The sequence below is a fragment of the Pseudochaenichthys georgianus genome, chromosome 9 (genome assembly GCF_902827115.2).
Source record: "Pseudochaenichthys georgianus chromosome 9, fPseGeo1.2, whole genome shotgun sequence".
Classification (NCBI taxonomy): Eukaryota; Metazoa; Chordata; class Actinopteri; order Perciformes; family Channichthyidae; genus Pseudochaenichthys; species Pseudochaenichthys georgianus.
Window position 1 is genome coordinate 33,117,332 of NC_047511.1, and position 12,433 is coordinate 33,129,764.

The window sequence follows — 12,433 nt, forward strand, 5'->3', positions numbered from 1 at the left end:
ATATAATAAATAAAACAAATACATTTAATTATAACAAATTAATTAAAATCACACACAACCAAAACAATCAATTAAATAGACTCAGGCTGGAAAACAGAGGCGCTACCTGGCTGTATCGGCTACCTCTGTCCCTAGCGAGAGGGTTTTCTCCGCAGCAGGAGACATTGCTAGTGCCAGCATGTCTGCCCTTTCAGCAAGCAATGTGGACAAGTTCATCTTTCTTTAGAAAAACATGAAAAGACAATGACAAGCAAGTCATAATGTCAAGCTGGCTGCTTAGGTACTAGTACAGTACAGTTCAAATACAGATAATTTCAGTTCATCGAAATGCTGCACCTTAATGTTCATTTGATTATATTTTGTATTTGAGTGAATATTCACAGTTTAATAATAATTAAAAAAAAAATTTATATATGTTTTGTTTTGTGCAAAACAATTCTGCCGTACCGAAAACGTACCGAACCGAACCATGACCAAAAAACCGAGGTACGTACCGAACCGAAATGTTTGTGAACCGTTACACCCCTAATATATATATATATATAAATACATAAATATATATATATATTAGGGCTGTCAGTCGATTAAAATATTTAATCGCGATTAATCGCATGATTGTCCATAGTTAATTGCGATTAATCGCAAATTAATCGCACATTTTTTATCTGTTCTAAATGTACCTTAGAGGAATATTTTTCAAGTTTTTAATACTCTTATCAACATATGAGTGGACAAATATGCTTTATGCTAATGTTTATTATCATTTGAACAATGACAAATATTCTCATGAATATTAAACACAACAACCTGTGAACATTACAAATATTTGCCTCAATTCAACCTGGAACCTCTCTCATACAATACAAATGGGGTGTGTGTGTGTGTGTGTGTGTGCGTGTGTGTGTGTGCGTGTGTGAGTGTGATCGTTGGAGCTATGTGCAACTCAAGGCATATGCTCGAACGGGAGCTGCCTGGACGCTGCAATCATGAGTGTGCTGACTTCTCGTACAATGTCCCGCTGTCTGGCTTCCTGCATAAAGTCAAGTGCTCGGCGCAGTTGTGTGGATAGAGCGCTCCTCTGTTTTCATTTAAACAGCTCCTATATCCGTTAGCGCAGCTAGCTAGCACCAGATGCTAACAACAACAATAGCCGCGTTCACACTGCGGTACGGTAATGCACGTAAGGTCTCTCTCTCGCTCGCTCGGGCCACACATACACACACCCTCCCGGTCCTCCCGATGGCCTGTCGGTGCCTGCCGGTGAGCGTGGAAGTGTGGTCTGCCACAAGCAGGCGGCAGGAGCGGGGTTGTCAGCATCAGCTTGTAGATGGTATTTTAAACTCGATGCGCTCTGAAACTACGGGGCGGCCGAGGAAAAAAAATACACATAATCGCGTTAAAATAATTAGTGGCGTTAATTTTTTTTTTTGCCTTAACGCGTTTTAACGTTATTAACTTGACAGCCCTAATATATATATATATATATATGTATAAATACATAAATAAATGAGCACACATTGTCTCACAAGCAAAACAAACCTCCTTAAAACAACAGTCAAGTGTACAGTCCACTGTCCATTAGGGGTGTAACGGTTCACAGAAGTCACGGTTCGGTTCGTACCTCGGTTTGGGGGTCACGGTTCGGTACGGTTCGGTACAACAAGAAAAAGTAAAAAAAAGTCCCAAATGCATAATTCCAGGTTTGTTATTTATTTTTGAACAGTAGTGCAAGTTTCAGTCTCAAAATAAGGAACTCTGACATTTTGAATAATTAACTGTATTAAACAGTTAAAAACAAATCATAAACACACACTCAGATGGCCATATTATCGATAATGGCTGATGTCAAACAAAAAGGTTTCATCAAGCTGTAAAACTAAAAAGAATGTCTTGCATCATAAATAATAAGAAAGTGTTTCAAGAGCGCAAAGTCGTTGAAAAACATATGCCAAAAGCTTCCGTTATTTATTTTGGTTTCACGGCTTTCATGTCTATTGGCTTCTTAAAAACAGCGGGGATCAGCGGTTGAACTGCTGTTGTCTTTTGCCGGGCTCCGGTGATTGGCAAATCTGGGTGATGCCTTCTGACATGATTTAGCATGTTTGGCATGTGTTACCATTAGCATACCGCACCGTTATCGAACAACGCCGACACACCGTCCTCGTCGGATCCACCACTCGCACACTTCATCGTTATTGTAGTCCACAGGGAACCCGAAATGTTCCCACACAGCTGATTTAAAAGAAGCAGGTGGGTTCTAGCTCCTGTGAAATCGCCATACTAACTTTTCTTCTTCTTGTATTTAGTTTGTTTTGTTGTTGTGTTTCTTCTTGTTCTTCATTTGTTGTTTAAGGGCGGCTGGTAAACAGCTTTTAGGCGCAATACCGCCCCCTGGATTATAAATAGTGTAGTGGATGCTGCCCTGAAGGACAGACTTTTTTCCACTCGTAAAAAAAAGGCGTATGCATGTGCCGAACCGTGACGTCTGAACCGTGACGGTACAGGACGAATACGGATACCGTTACACCCCTACTGTCCAGACAAAGACCCAGATGCCTCAACAGGCCATATCCAAATCTGTATTTCAAAGATTTCGAGCAAGGAACACCAACATGTTTGCATTGTCGGGCAAATGCATCTTTGATTGCAAATTGTAGGGAAGGTGGGTGCTCTCCATCTCCAGCTGCCGTGTTTGCTCCCAGCTGGGAAACGGAATGGGGTGGTTGTGTTTCAGGTGCAGTTTAAGGTTGGTCGGATTGCTAGCTTTTGTTGCTATCTTTCAAAAACAAATGTGACACACACCCCGGCTCCCCCTCACAGCGCGCCGGGCTGGCAGCCACAGCCGCCGGGCTAAAATGCTGGTCACATCCTTATGTAAACAAACATGCATGTAAATGGCAATTTATCGAGCTCAGAAAAGTTATCGAGTCCATTTTTATTTATCGTACGATAAGTCAATTTATTGATTATCGCGACAGGCCTAATTAGGACAAACACTAATTAAATTGCATACGCTTTTTGATACTTTGATTATGAATTGTCTTTTTATAGAAACCTTTTTAACAAAATATCACAAACTCATCTAGTTTGTATGTCTGAATAGCAACAGCCAGTAAGTGTACAATTGCAACGGACACAGTTCCTTGCCTTGTGAACCATATTTAACTCAACAGGCAACATAAAAAGGTACATCTAAATATTGTAGTAAAGGTTCTAGGGTTCTTCTTAGATTACATTTAGCAGATGATTTTCACACTGTGATTTCAGTTTGGAAAGTATCTGTTTTAGGTTTAACTCAGCCTGGTCAAATGTATGCCAGACTTTCATCAAACTATTGTGATGGTCTAATACAGTGGTTCTCAAATGGGGGTATGCGGACCCCTAGGGGTACGTTGGAGTACTGCAGGGGGTACGTGGAATTTATTTTATGTTAATGAAAAAAAAACATAAGTAGTGGTGCACTATAATTATCGGCCCGATAATTATCGGTCCGATATTAGCAATTATGACGTCATCCCGATAAACCCGATAAAAGTATTAATAGCCCCGATAATATAAAATATATTTTTTGGGTGAAAAAAAAGAAAAAAATACTGCGGTGTGGGTGGATTGGGATGGGATTTGTTCATAGTAGTAATGCTCATGTCATTTGCTCACTACTAGTATTTTTTTACACCAGGTGTGCAAAAACTACAGGTACATTTAATATATATATTATATTATTATCGGTTATCGGTATCGGTCTTGAGAAGCAGGAAGTTATCGGTATCGGTTTCAAAAAACCAATATCGTGCATCCCTAAACATAAGTAATGCATTTAAACAAACTACTAATAGTAGATGAACTACTTTGTTCAAAGCTTTACAGTAATTCTGGATAATAAAATGGGAAAATAAACGGGGTGCTTTCTTTTCCACTCCCTCTCCTGACAGCCCGTCAGTCTCGTGCAGCTCGCTGAACCTGTAATAAGTGACCCGACAGTAGGGGTGCAACAACTAATCGACTTAATCGATTAAAATCGATTACCAAATTAGTTGCCAACTAATTCAGTCGTCAATTCGTTGGTGACGTCATCACGTGTGTTTTTCGCCCCGTTAAGCTCTAACTTTATTGGTCTTTGTATCGGTACTGGAGACATTTAAAAAATATATGTCATGTATTATTGCTACAAAGACATTATATCGCAGTCTCAGTGTCACCAACTCGTTTCTAATATGCAAAAAGACAAACAAATGCGTCTATGATGTATTTTCGATCTTTCTCTCCCCCGCCTGCTTGTGAGGGGGCGGGGCAGTTTACACACGGGCAGCTGCAACATGCAGCAACACACACACACACACACACACACACACACACACACACACACACACACACACACACGTGGGAGATGGCGGAGAGAACGCGCTCCAAGGTGGTTCAACTTTACCCGTCTCAATGTGGAGAATGCTCGTTGCCAAAAGTGGAATAAGAGTTTAGCATGTAAGGGCGGTAACACGAGCTATTTGTCTAAACATTTAGCAAAGGTGCACCACATCCAGACGGAGGAATGCACCGGGTTCGACTGTCTTTCTAGTAGCTCTGTAGCCCCGTCCACGAGTAACGTGTCCACGTCAGGTGTTATGTATGCTAGCAGCAACACACGGAGCTAACTACATTATACAAACATAATGATTAGAGGTAACAGAGTTATTTGCGGACTTTTGGTGACAGAGCCTTCAGTGTGGCATCCCCCACCCTCTGGAACTCTCTCCCCCCCGAAATCCGCAGCGCCCCAATCCTGGACATTTTCAAAAAAGCCCTCAAAACGCACCTTTTTACCAAGGCGTTCCCCACTGTATAGTTAGTTTAATAGGTTTATTTGTCCGGTACTCCCCCCCCCACCCCCTTAACCTGTCTGCCTTTTTTCCCCTACTCCCCCTACCCGACTTGTAAAGCGACCTTGGGTTTCCTGAAAGGCGCTATAAATATATTATATATTATTATTATTATTATTTAGTTTGTTAAAGTTTCAGCTATTCTGTAATCTGTTTACAGTTCTGTCATCAGATTATTTAATACGATTTGTTAAAACACTGTTGTTTCTTTTGATGTGAAATATTATTTATTTAATTTGAATAAAAAGCAATGTTAGTTTTGTTCACAATTTAAGTTATATATGTATTTTGGAATCAAGTATTCATCTTTATTGTCTTCATTGTTAGTTTCCACATGCCTAAAACAACCTCAAGCTAAATCTAAAAGTTGATGGCTAAATAAGAGCGTTTGAGAAATTGTGCAAGGCATACAGTAATAGTCCGAATAGTCGATTAATCGTTTCATTAATCGATAGATTAATCGATTATCAAATTAGTCGTTTGTTGCAGCCCTACCCGACAGTAAAGAATAAATATATTTATAACTAGTTTAGCTAGTTCCAGAGTAGATAAACAAGCTAAGTGTGTTAGGTCTAACTCTTAGTGTATTTAATTTTGCTCCACTCAACGGTCCGTCACAGCGGACGAGCTGTGATCATGCAGAGCTGCGTGTTCTCCGTCAGTAGCAGCTGATCTGATCTCTGATCTCTCTCTCGTGTCCGGTTATACTTCACTCGCGTTTATGTCCAAATCTATCAGATCTAGCTTGTTCTAGTTAATTATATGACTGCCTGCTTATCAAAGGACACCTAAACAATAAGCGTTGCTTGGCAACGGCGTGTGGCCGCAAAGTATAGCACAGCATTATGCATATGTTTATTGGAGGGGTCAAAATCCCATGCTCATAAAATGCTCATATATTTTTTCTCTTCATTCCCCACGCCCCTAAATAAATAAATAGATCTACCAATTTTAGGAAAAGTAACGAAGTTTGAGCAGTGTGGGTTTCATATAACAGCCTACACATATTTCTGATCAGGGGGTACTTGGCTGAAAAAAGTTTGAGAACCACTGGTCTAATAGACCACATTAAGTCAGTGGAGGAGTCAATTGGTGTGAGAAAGCCATTACTCACTTTCCAGCCAAGGTTTTCTTCCCCTTTAGTGCAATTTCACCTTATTTCTTTGTCTCTGGGAAGGATTTCTGGGTTCATTGTCTTTCTTTTACACATGAACAGAATATACATGCACCCCAACTGTCTTCTTTTGCATATCATCTTTGTTGTGCTTTTAATTGCAATTTTTAAATTAATTTTAAAAGTGAGTCCGTGGCCTGTGATGGCGGGTGTAATAAATTAGATTGCATAATCGTTTTTCTTCATATTTTATGCATTTTTAATTGTTTGTTCAATACTAGAAAGGTCAAAGTCCCACAAATGAACTGTGATGGGATTTTTTTTCTCTCACCAGAATTTAATATTCATTTGACATGTTAACTATATCGTAATGCGCTTCATGGGAGTAATTGTGGGATGATACATTTTCAAAGTATCACGATATGTCTCGGTTGAGTATCGGTATCGTTGTCTCGATCACCTTTTTTTGCTCCCGATCCGATTCCGATCATTTGATTTTGACAATCTGCCGATACCGATTTTTCCCGATCCAATCTTTATGCAATGCATTAAGAGAAAACAAAGGTAACAGGTAACGGCTGGCCATCCAACGCGATGAATTCAGTTATCTTGGCTGTTATTTGTTTGGCCTTTTCACTGTTCTGGGGCAGTTTCTCTTTCCTTTTAAAAGTCTCTGAAAGTGTCAGTTGTTTCAGTGCCGTTACCTGAGTGGCCGCTGTGTACTCGTCGTGTTGTTGATGGTGTTTGTTTCTCAGGTGGCGTATTAGATTGGTCGTGTTGAACGTAGCTCTGTTCTTTTCACCACGCGGAACCTCCGCCTTGCAAACATTGCATCTGGCTGTTACACTGCCTTCGCTTTCAATTTTATAATACTTCCAAACTCCTGACATTTTCTCTGTCCCGACTCCCGAGTCATCAGCTGAACGTAGCCTCTTGTTAGTTTACTGCTACTATTAGACACTGCGCCCACTTTGTTGCCAGATTTGAGAGAAATAAGCAACCAGGTCTATGAAAACAAGCCCAAAAGAAGCAACACATACATGATGTTGTGTAATTTTAAACCAAAACTTAGGCCTCAGGATGACTTTAAGACGTGATCATGGTCATTTTTGTTTTGTAACATTAAATAATAAAAAAATAAATAAATTATATATAAAAAAAATCCCGATCCCCGATTTTTTTCTTCCGATCTTTTGAAAATCACGTGATCGGCTCCGATCCCCGATCACGTGATCGGATCGGGACATCTCTAGTTCAGTGGTATCGGTATCGTAAAAAAGTCAACGATATGCATCCCTATGTTGGTTGTTGTTTGTGGAAGCGCCAGTGAATGAGCCTCATTAACTGAGTTTTAAACATCACTTTAAATGGAAGATCCCCATAGCCCACGCCCACTCGATCGGTATCGGCGATCGGTATCGGCCGATACTGATTCCGGCAATCGGCCCCAAAATTGGCGATCGGCGCATCCCTATTAATTACCGCTCAAACTACCTAAACTAGTTATAGATATGTTTATTTTGTCCGTCAGGTCACTCATTACTGGATCCGCGAGCTGCATGAGATACTGACGGGCTGTCAGGAGAGGGAGAGAGCGCTTTATTATTCCTATGTTATTATAAATTACTGTACACTTTTGAATAATGTAGTTAATCTACTATAATTAGTCTGTTTATCAAATCATATCAATTTGTTTTAAAGCTCAATAAATAACCTTTGACCGGCACTTTCCTCATTTTGTCCGGAAGATTTAAACTTTAATGGAAACTCTGGGCACAACAACTATGAAAAGTCACCTGAATGCTGTAAGTAGTAGCTTAGCTTAGTTGTTTTCCAGTTGCCATGATGAAGCTGCTTCATCCGCAGTTTAAACAGTAACGTTACACATGATAAAAACGTGCGCGCCGAATATCAGAATATTCCCTGCTGATTACTACAGAATATCCGGAGCCTGAAAAAATGGTATTCGGGACAGCCCTAGTTTGTACAATGATACCTGGTGTAAGGGTTCACAAATATTTCGGTTCGGTATGTACCTCGGTTTTTAGGTCACAGTTCGGTACGTTTTCGGTACAGCAGAAAAAATTATCACGAAACATAAAATATTTTTTGGGGGGTTTTAATTATTATTAAACTAAATAATGTATTCACTCAAATAAATACAAAATATAATAAAATAGACATTAAGGTGCAAAATTTCGATCAACTGAAATAATCTGTATTTGAACTTTACTGTACTAGTAGGCTACTCACAAAACATAAAATATTAGTTTTGGGTTTTTAATTATTATTAAACTGTGAATATTCACTCATATAAATACAAAATATAATAAAATAAACATTAAGATGCAGCATTCCGATGAACTGAAATAATCTGTATTTTAACTGTGCCGAAAGGGCAGATCTGCTGGCACTAACAATGTCTTCTGCTGTGGAGAACACCCTCTCGCTAGGGACAGAGGTAGCAGATACAGCCAGGTAGCGCTTTGCTAACATGGCAACATAAGGATATTTGGCGTTTGTAATAGCTTTGGCTCGGTCTGAACTTTTTGCGAGTGGTGGAGGCTTAAATGCTAGTGGGAGTTGGGTTTGCACTTCAGTCATTTTTTTTCTTTTGGTACCGGTGATATTCACGTTCGGGTGATGCCTTTTCAAATGAGTGTGCAAGTTTGATGTATTGCCAGCCGCGTAACCAATTTTAGTTGAACAATGCCAACAAACAGTTTTGGTTTGGTCCACCTGTCTTTGTTCGTCATCCTTGTACGTAACTGCGAAACCAAAATGTTCCCAAACCGAAATGATGCTGGAGGATTTTCGAGCTCAACTTTATCTGCGTTCGCCATTTCGACAGTTCCTCAAATTACTGAAAAAAAAATTACATTTGAACGCATTCCTGTGACCAGCTCTCATAGTATGCCTCTCGTCCAATGAAATGACTTGGTCGCTCTATGACGTGTTGAACCCAATGTGAGCAAATTACACTGAATGCTGCCTGCAACGCAGCACCTGAGATTACTTCCAAAAAGTTGTTCACGTTCTCAATTTTTTACATTTAACGTTATATTCGTTCGGTACACTTCGGTACACACCTTTACCGAACCGAAGGGCCCATACCGAATAATTTCGGTACGAATACGTATACCGTTACATCCCTAGTGTACGGTGATTGGAGTCGTCAATGTTTAGGGGTAGAAAACGTATGTGGTATAAAGGTTGCACTTGCAGCTAATACTGTAAAACAGGCCAAAAGGCAGTTTTTTTCCTCTGGCTTAGTTTTGTTAAACTGCAACCTCACAACTGTGATACATAAATACTTACCTAAAAGACGTAAGGTTCAACCGAGTTCTAAGGTTGCATTCTCTTGGTTGAGAAGGAAGAAATAACTGCAATTTTGAGAGCTAAAGTGATTTCCACACCTCTAAACTACAATGTAAAAACTAGGGGTGCACCGAATGGGAAATTCTTGGCCGAAACCGATACCGAAAATAGGAAACAGTTGGCCGAAAACCGAATGCCGAAAGGCCGAAAATGATTAATAGAAATATATATATATATATATATATATATATATATATATATATATATATATATAATGTATACATTTTTTACCAATGTTGTTCAGCTACCTGATTATGGAAATAGACATGATTATGGCAAAACATAACTTAAATAATAATCACTATTATGGGTCCATAAAACATTTATTCAGCACTTTTGAACATTTGTACATTTATTTTCTCTGTAGGATAATAACTACAACAAAGTGCATTCAGAACAAAGCCAAGGGGCTTTAAAACAGCATAAACATCTAGGCCAGTAGGCCTACAACAAAATAGTGTCAACAACAACAACAACAACAACAACAAATGCACCTATAAGTGCATGCATACAAATGTGCAAACTGGATAAATCCACATGAATGTAACTATAGTATTTACAAATGAAAGCTTATGATAAGCCTATGATAAGCCAGCCTTGTCTACTTATTAAGGAAACGTGGGAGGTTCTTTTTAATGAACAGTAGCTTCTCTGCTTTATCAGCCATGAGTCTGTTCCTCTTCTCATCAAGCACATGAGAGGCAGCGCTGAACAGTCTCTCGCTGTCAGTGCTTGTGCATGGAGCACTCAAATACTTGCGTGCCACCTTGGCCAGGTCAGGAAAGCGGTCTTGTTTGTTTCTCCAGTATCCAAGAGGGTTCTCGCTTCTGGGGATGGGTACTTCTGAGAGATAATCATCTAACTGTTGAGCGGTTGAGCTTGTCACCAGCCTGGCATTTGAGAGGTTTGAGAGAATAAGATTGTATTTAAAATAGGGACAGTGCATAATGAACATTTAGTCAAATGTATATTACGCATGCCAGATCACTTGGCAGACAAATAAAATCATCTGACATGTCAAAAGAAATTACAACATTAAGAGCATATTACATAGCAGCACATACAGTACTAATAAATATCACATTCAGTAGCACATAGTACAGTAAGTAACCAAGTCAGAACAGAGTAGCCTACCTATTTGGGGTAGTATTCTCTTCCATGATCTCGTTGAACATATCAGACAACGAGGGTGGTTGCCCCCTCTCCTCCTCCTCCTCCTCTGCTGTAGACAGACGAGCCCTTTTTTCTGTGGTCTGCGTCACGTCTCCTGTGCTGTGCTCAGCAGCCTCCTCTCGTGGGTTCTCCTTATCCAACACAGCCTGGATCATGTCTCGTGCGCTTTGCTTTTCCCCCGCATCAAAATAATTGATAAAATAAACTTTTTAATCTTTTCAAAAAGGTCCGCCACAGAAGGAGTCGGGGTGCTGGGAAGGACTTTTTTTTTCTGTGCGCTGGTGATTTCATCATACTCCGTATATTGGTCCGGGTGTTTAGATTTCAGGTGATGGAGTAATTCCGAAGTGCTGAAAGTCTTTGAAGTTACACCCCCTCGAGAAATGTCAGCTGAACACGTTTTGCAAATCGCAATCCGCGACTCTTTATCTGATATTGTGAAGTATCTCCAAGCGGCAGACATGTTGACTGTGAGCCAGCCGTGAGCATGGTCCCTGCCTCGCCGCGTCGCCGCGTCTTTATTACGTCATCACAACAACACGTTAGGTTGCCTGTTCTGACATTCGGTGATATTTTTTCGGTGCTAAAACCCTTTCGGCCGAAAGGGCCTTTTTAACCATTTTCGGCCGATAATTTTCGGTGGCCGAATTTTCGGTGCATCCCTAGTAAAAACGGTACCACAGCATCATAAATGTTGTATGTTATGTTTAAAGGAAACTGCCACTCCCCACGCCCCTCTGCAAGATGTTTGATTAAAAAAAATGAAAATGGTGCTCTAGGAGGAGATTCAGGTGATAAGGTGGGCATGCATTACCTTGGTTTGTTATTGGCTACTGGTTGCACAACCCAAAAAACATTGTGACATCACAAAGTGGCCAAAATCCGATCAGCTCATTTTCAGACAGGTTTTTATATAAATGGATCAGGACAAAAAGAGAGCAAATCTCTTTCTTGAAACTTTATGAATCTCTTAACACAGAGGGGACATATTTATGTATTACAGACATGAAAAGGTGGATTTTGCATTATAGGTGACCTTTAAAAAAAAAAAAAAAAAGTGGCATCATTTCGACACCTAATTGTTCTAATATACAATGTCTTTAGTCTATTAGAAATTATGTGGAAGGTTTTAGACAAAAGCTCAAATTATGAATCTTTTGTTTCATAAAATAATGACAGACAAAGCAGTGGGAATATATTTATTGGGCCCATTTGGTCTACGTTTAGTGATTGTTCTAAACATTAATTATATGCAGTCATGTTTTGAAAATGTTGTATTCACTTCGGTTACAATTAAACTCTATCATGTCTGACGTTAAAGCCAAAGCTAGTCCAAATGGAGGTTTTATGTGCTGCATTTTACCATTGTTTACATATCAACACGACTTCCTTTTTTGGTTTCACAATCACTTCCATTGTTTTTGACTCCTTGCTCAGGGCTGCAGGTGTTCTGTTGGTGGTAAACAAACTGTCGTTAACATGATAGGAAGTGTGCTGTTCGGTCCCATTTAAAATGAAAGGTGTGACGGGCTGCGGTGTAGCACAAATTACAGCTGTGTCAAAGTTGACTGTTGGTGTTGACACTTTTCTCACATGTGTCATTAGTTGCTGTGTGTTGTGACTGCTGGTTTCCTGTCTGAAAGTTGAGCGGAGGTAAGGCAAGATGAGCTCAGTGTCGGGATGTTCTTTCCGTTTGGTACTTGTAGCATTACTCCGGCAACATGCCTGCCAGGAGCTTCACTTTATATCAAGCTGGCACACCCTGGCAACAATTATATCGCCTGCTGGCCTTTATAGCCTCTCACCTGACGTTACAGTTGACTTCCCTGTAAGTAACTCTTGCTTTGTTGCTTTCCAAGTAATGGTGGGAGGACCTTATTATTTGGAAATTAAA

At 39.9% G+C, this 12,433-nt stretch overlaps 1 protein-coding gene and 1 long non-coding RNA gene across 2 annotated transcripts in view; one reads left to right on the top strand and one right to left on the bottom strand.

Annotated features, from left to right (window-relative positions):
- ncor2 (nuclear receptor corepressor 2) overlaps nt 1-12,433 on the top strand; it is a 73,034-nt gene that overhangs the window by 10,174 nt on the left and 50,427 nt on the right. The window lies entirely within an intron of this gene.
- LOC139434430 (uncharacterized) lies at nt 9,671-10,588 on the bottom strand. The gene is made up of 2 exons (XR_011643779.1): nt 10,501-10,588; nt 9,671-10,256 (listed from the first exon to the last, which is right to left on the bottom strand). It is a non-coding gene; the product is annotated as an uncharacterized lncRNA (long non-coding RNA).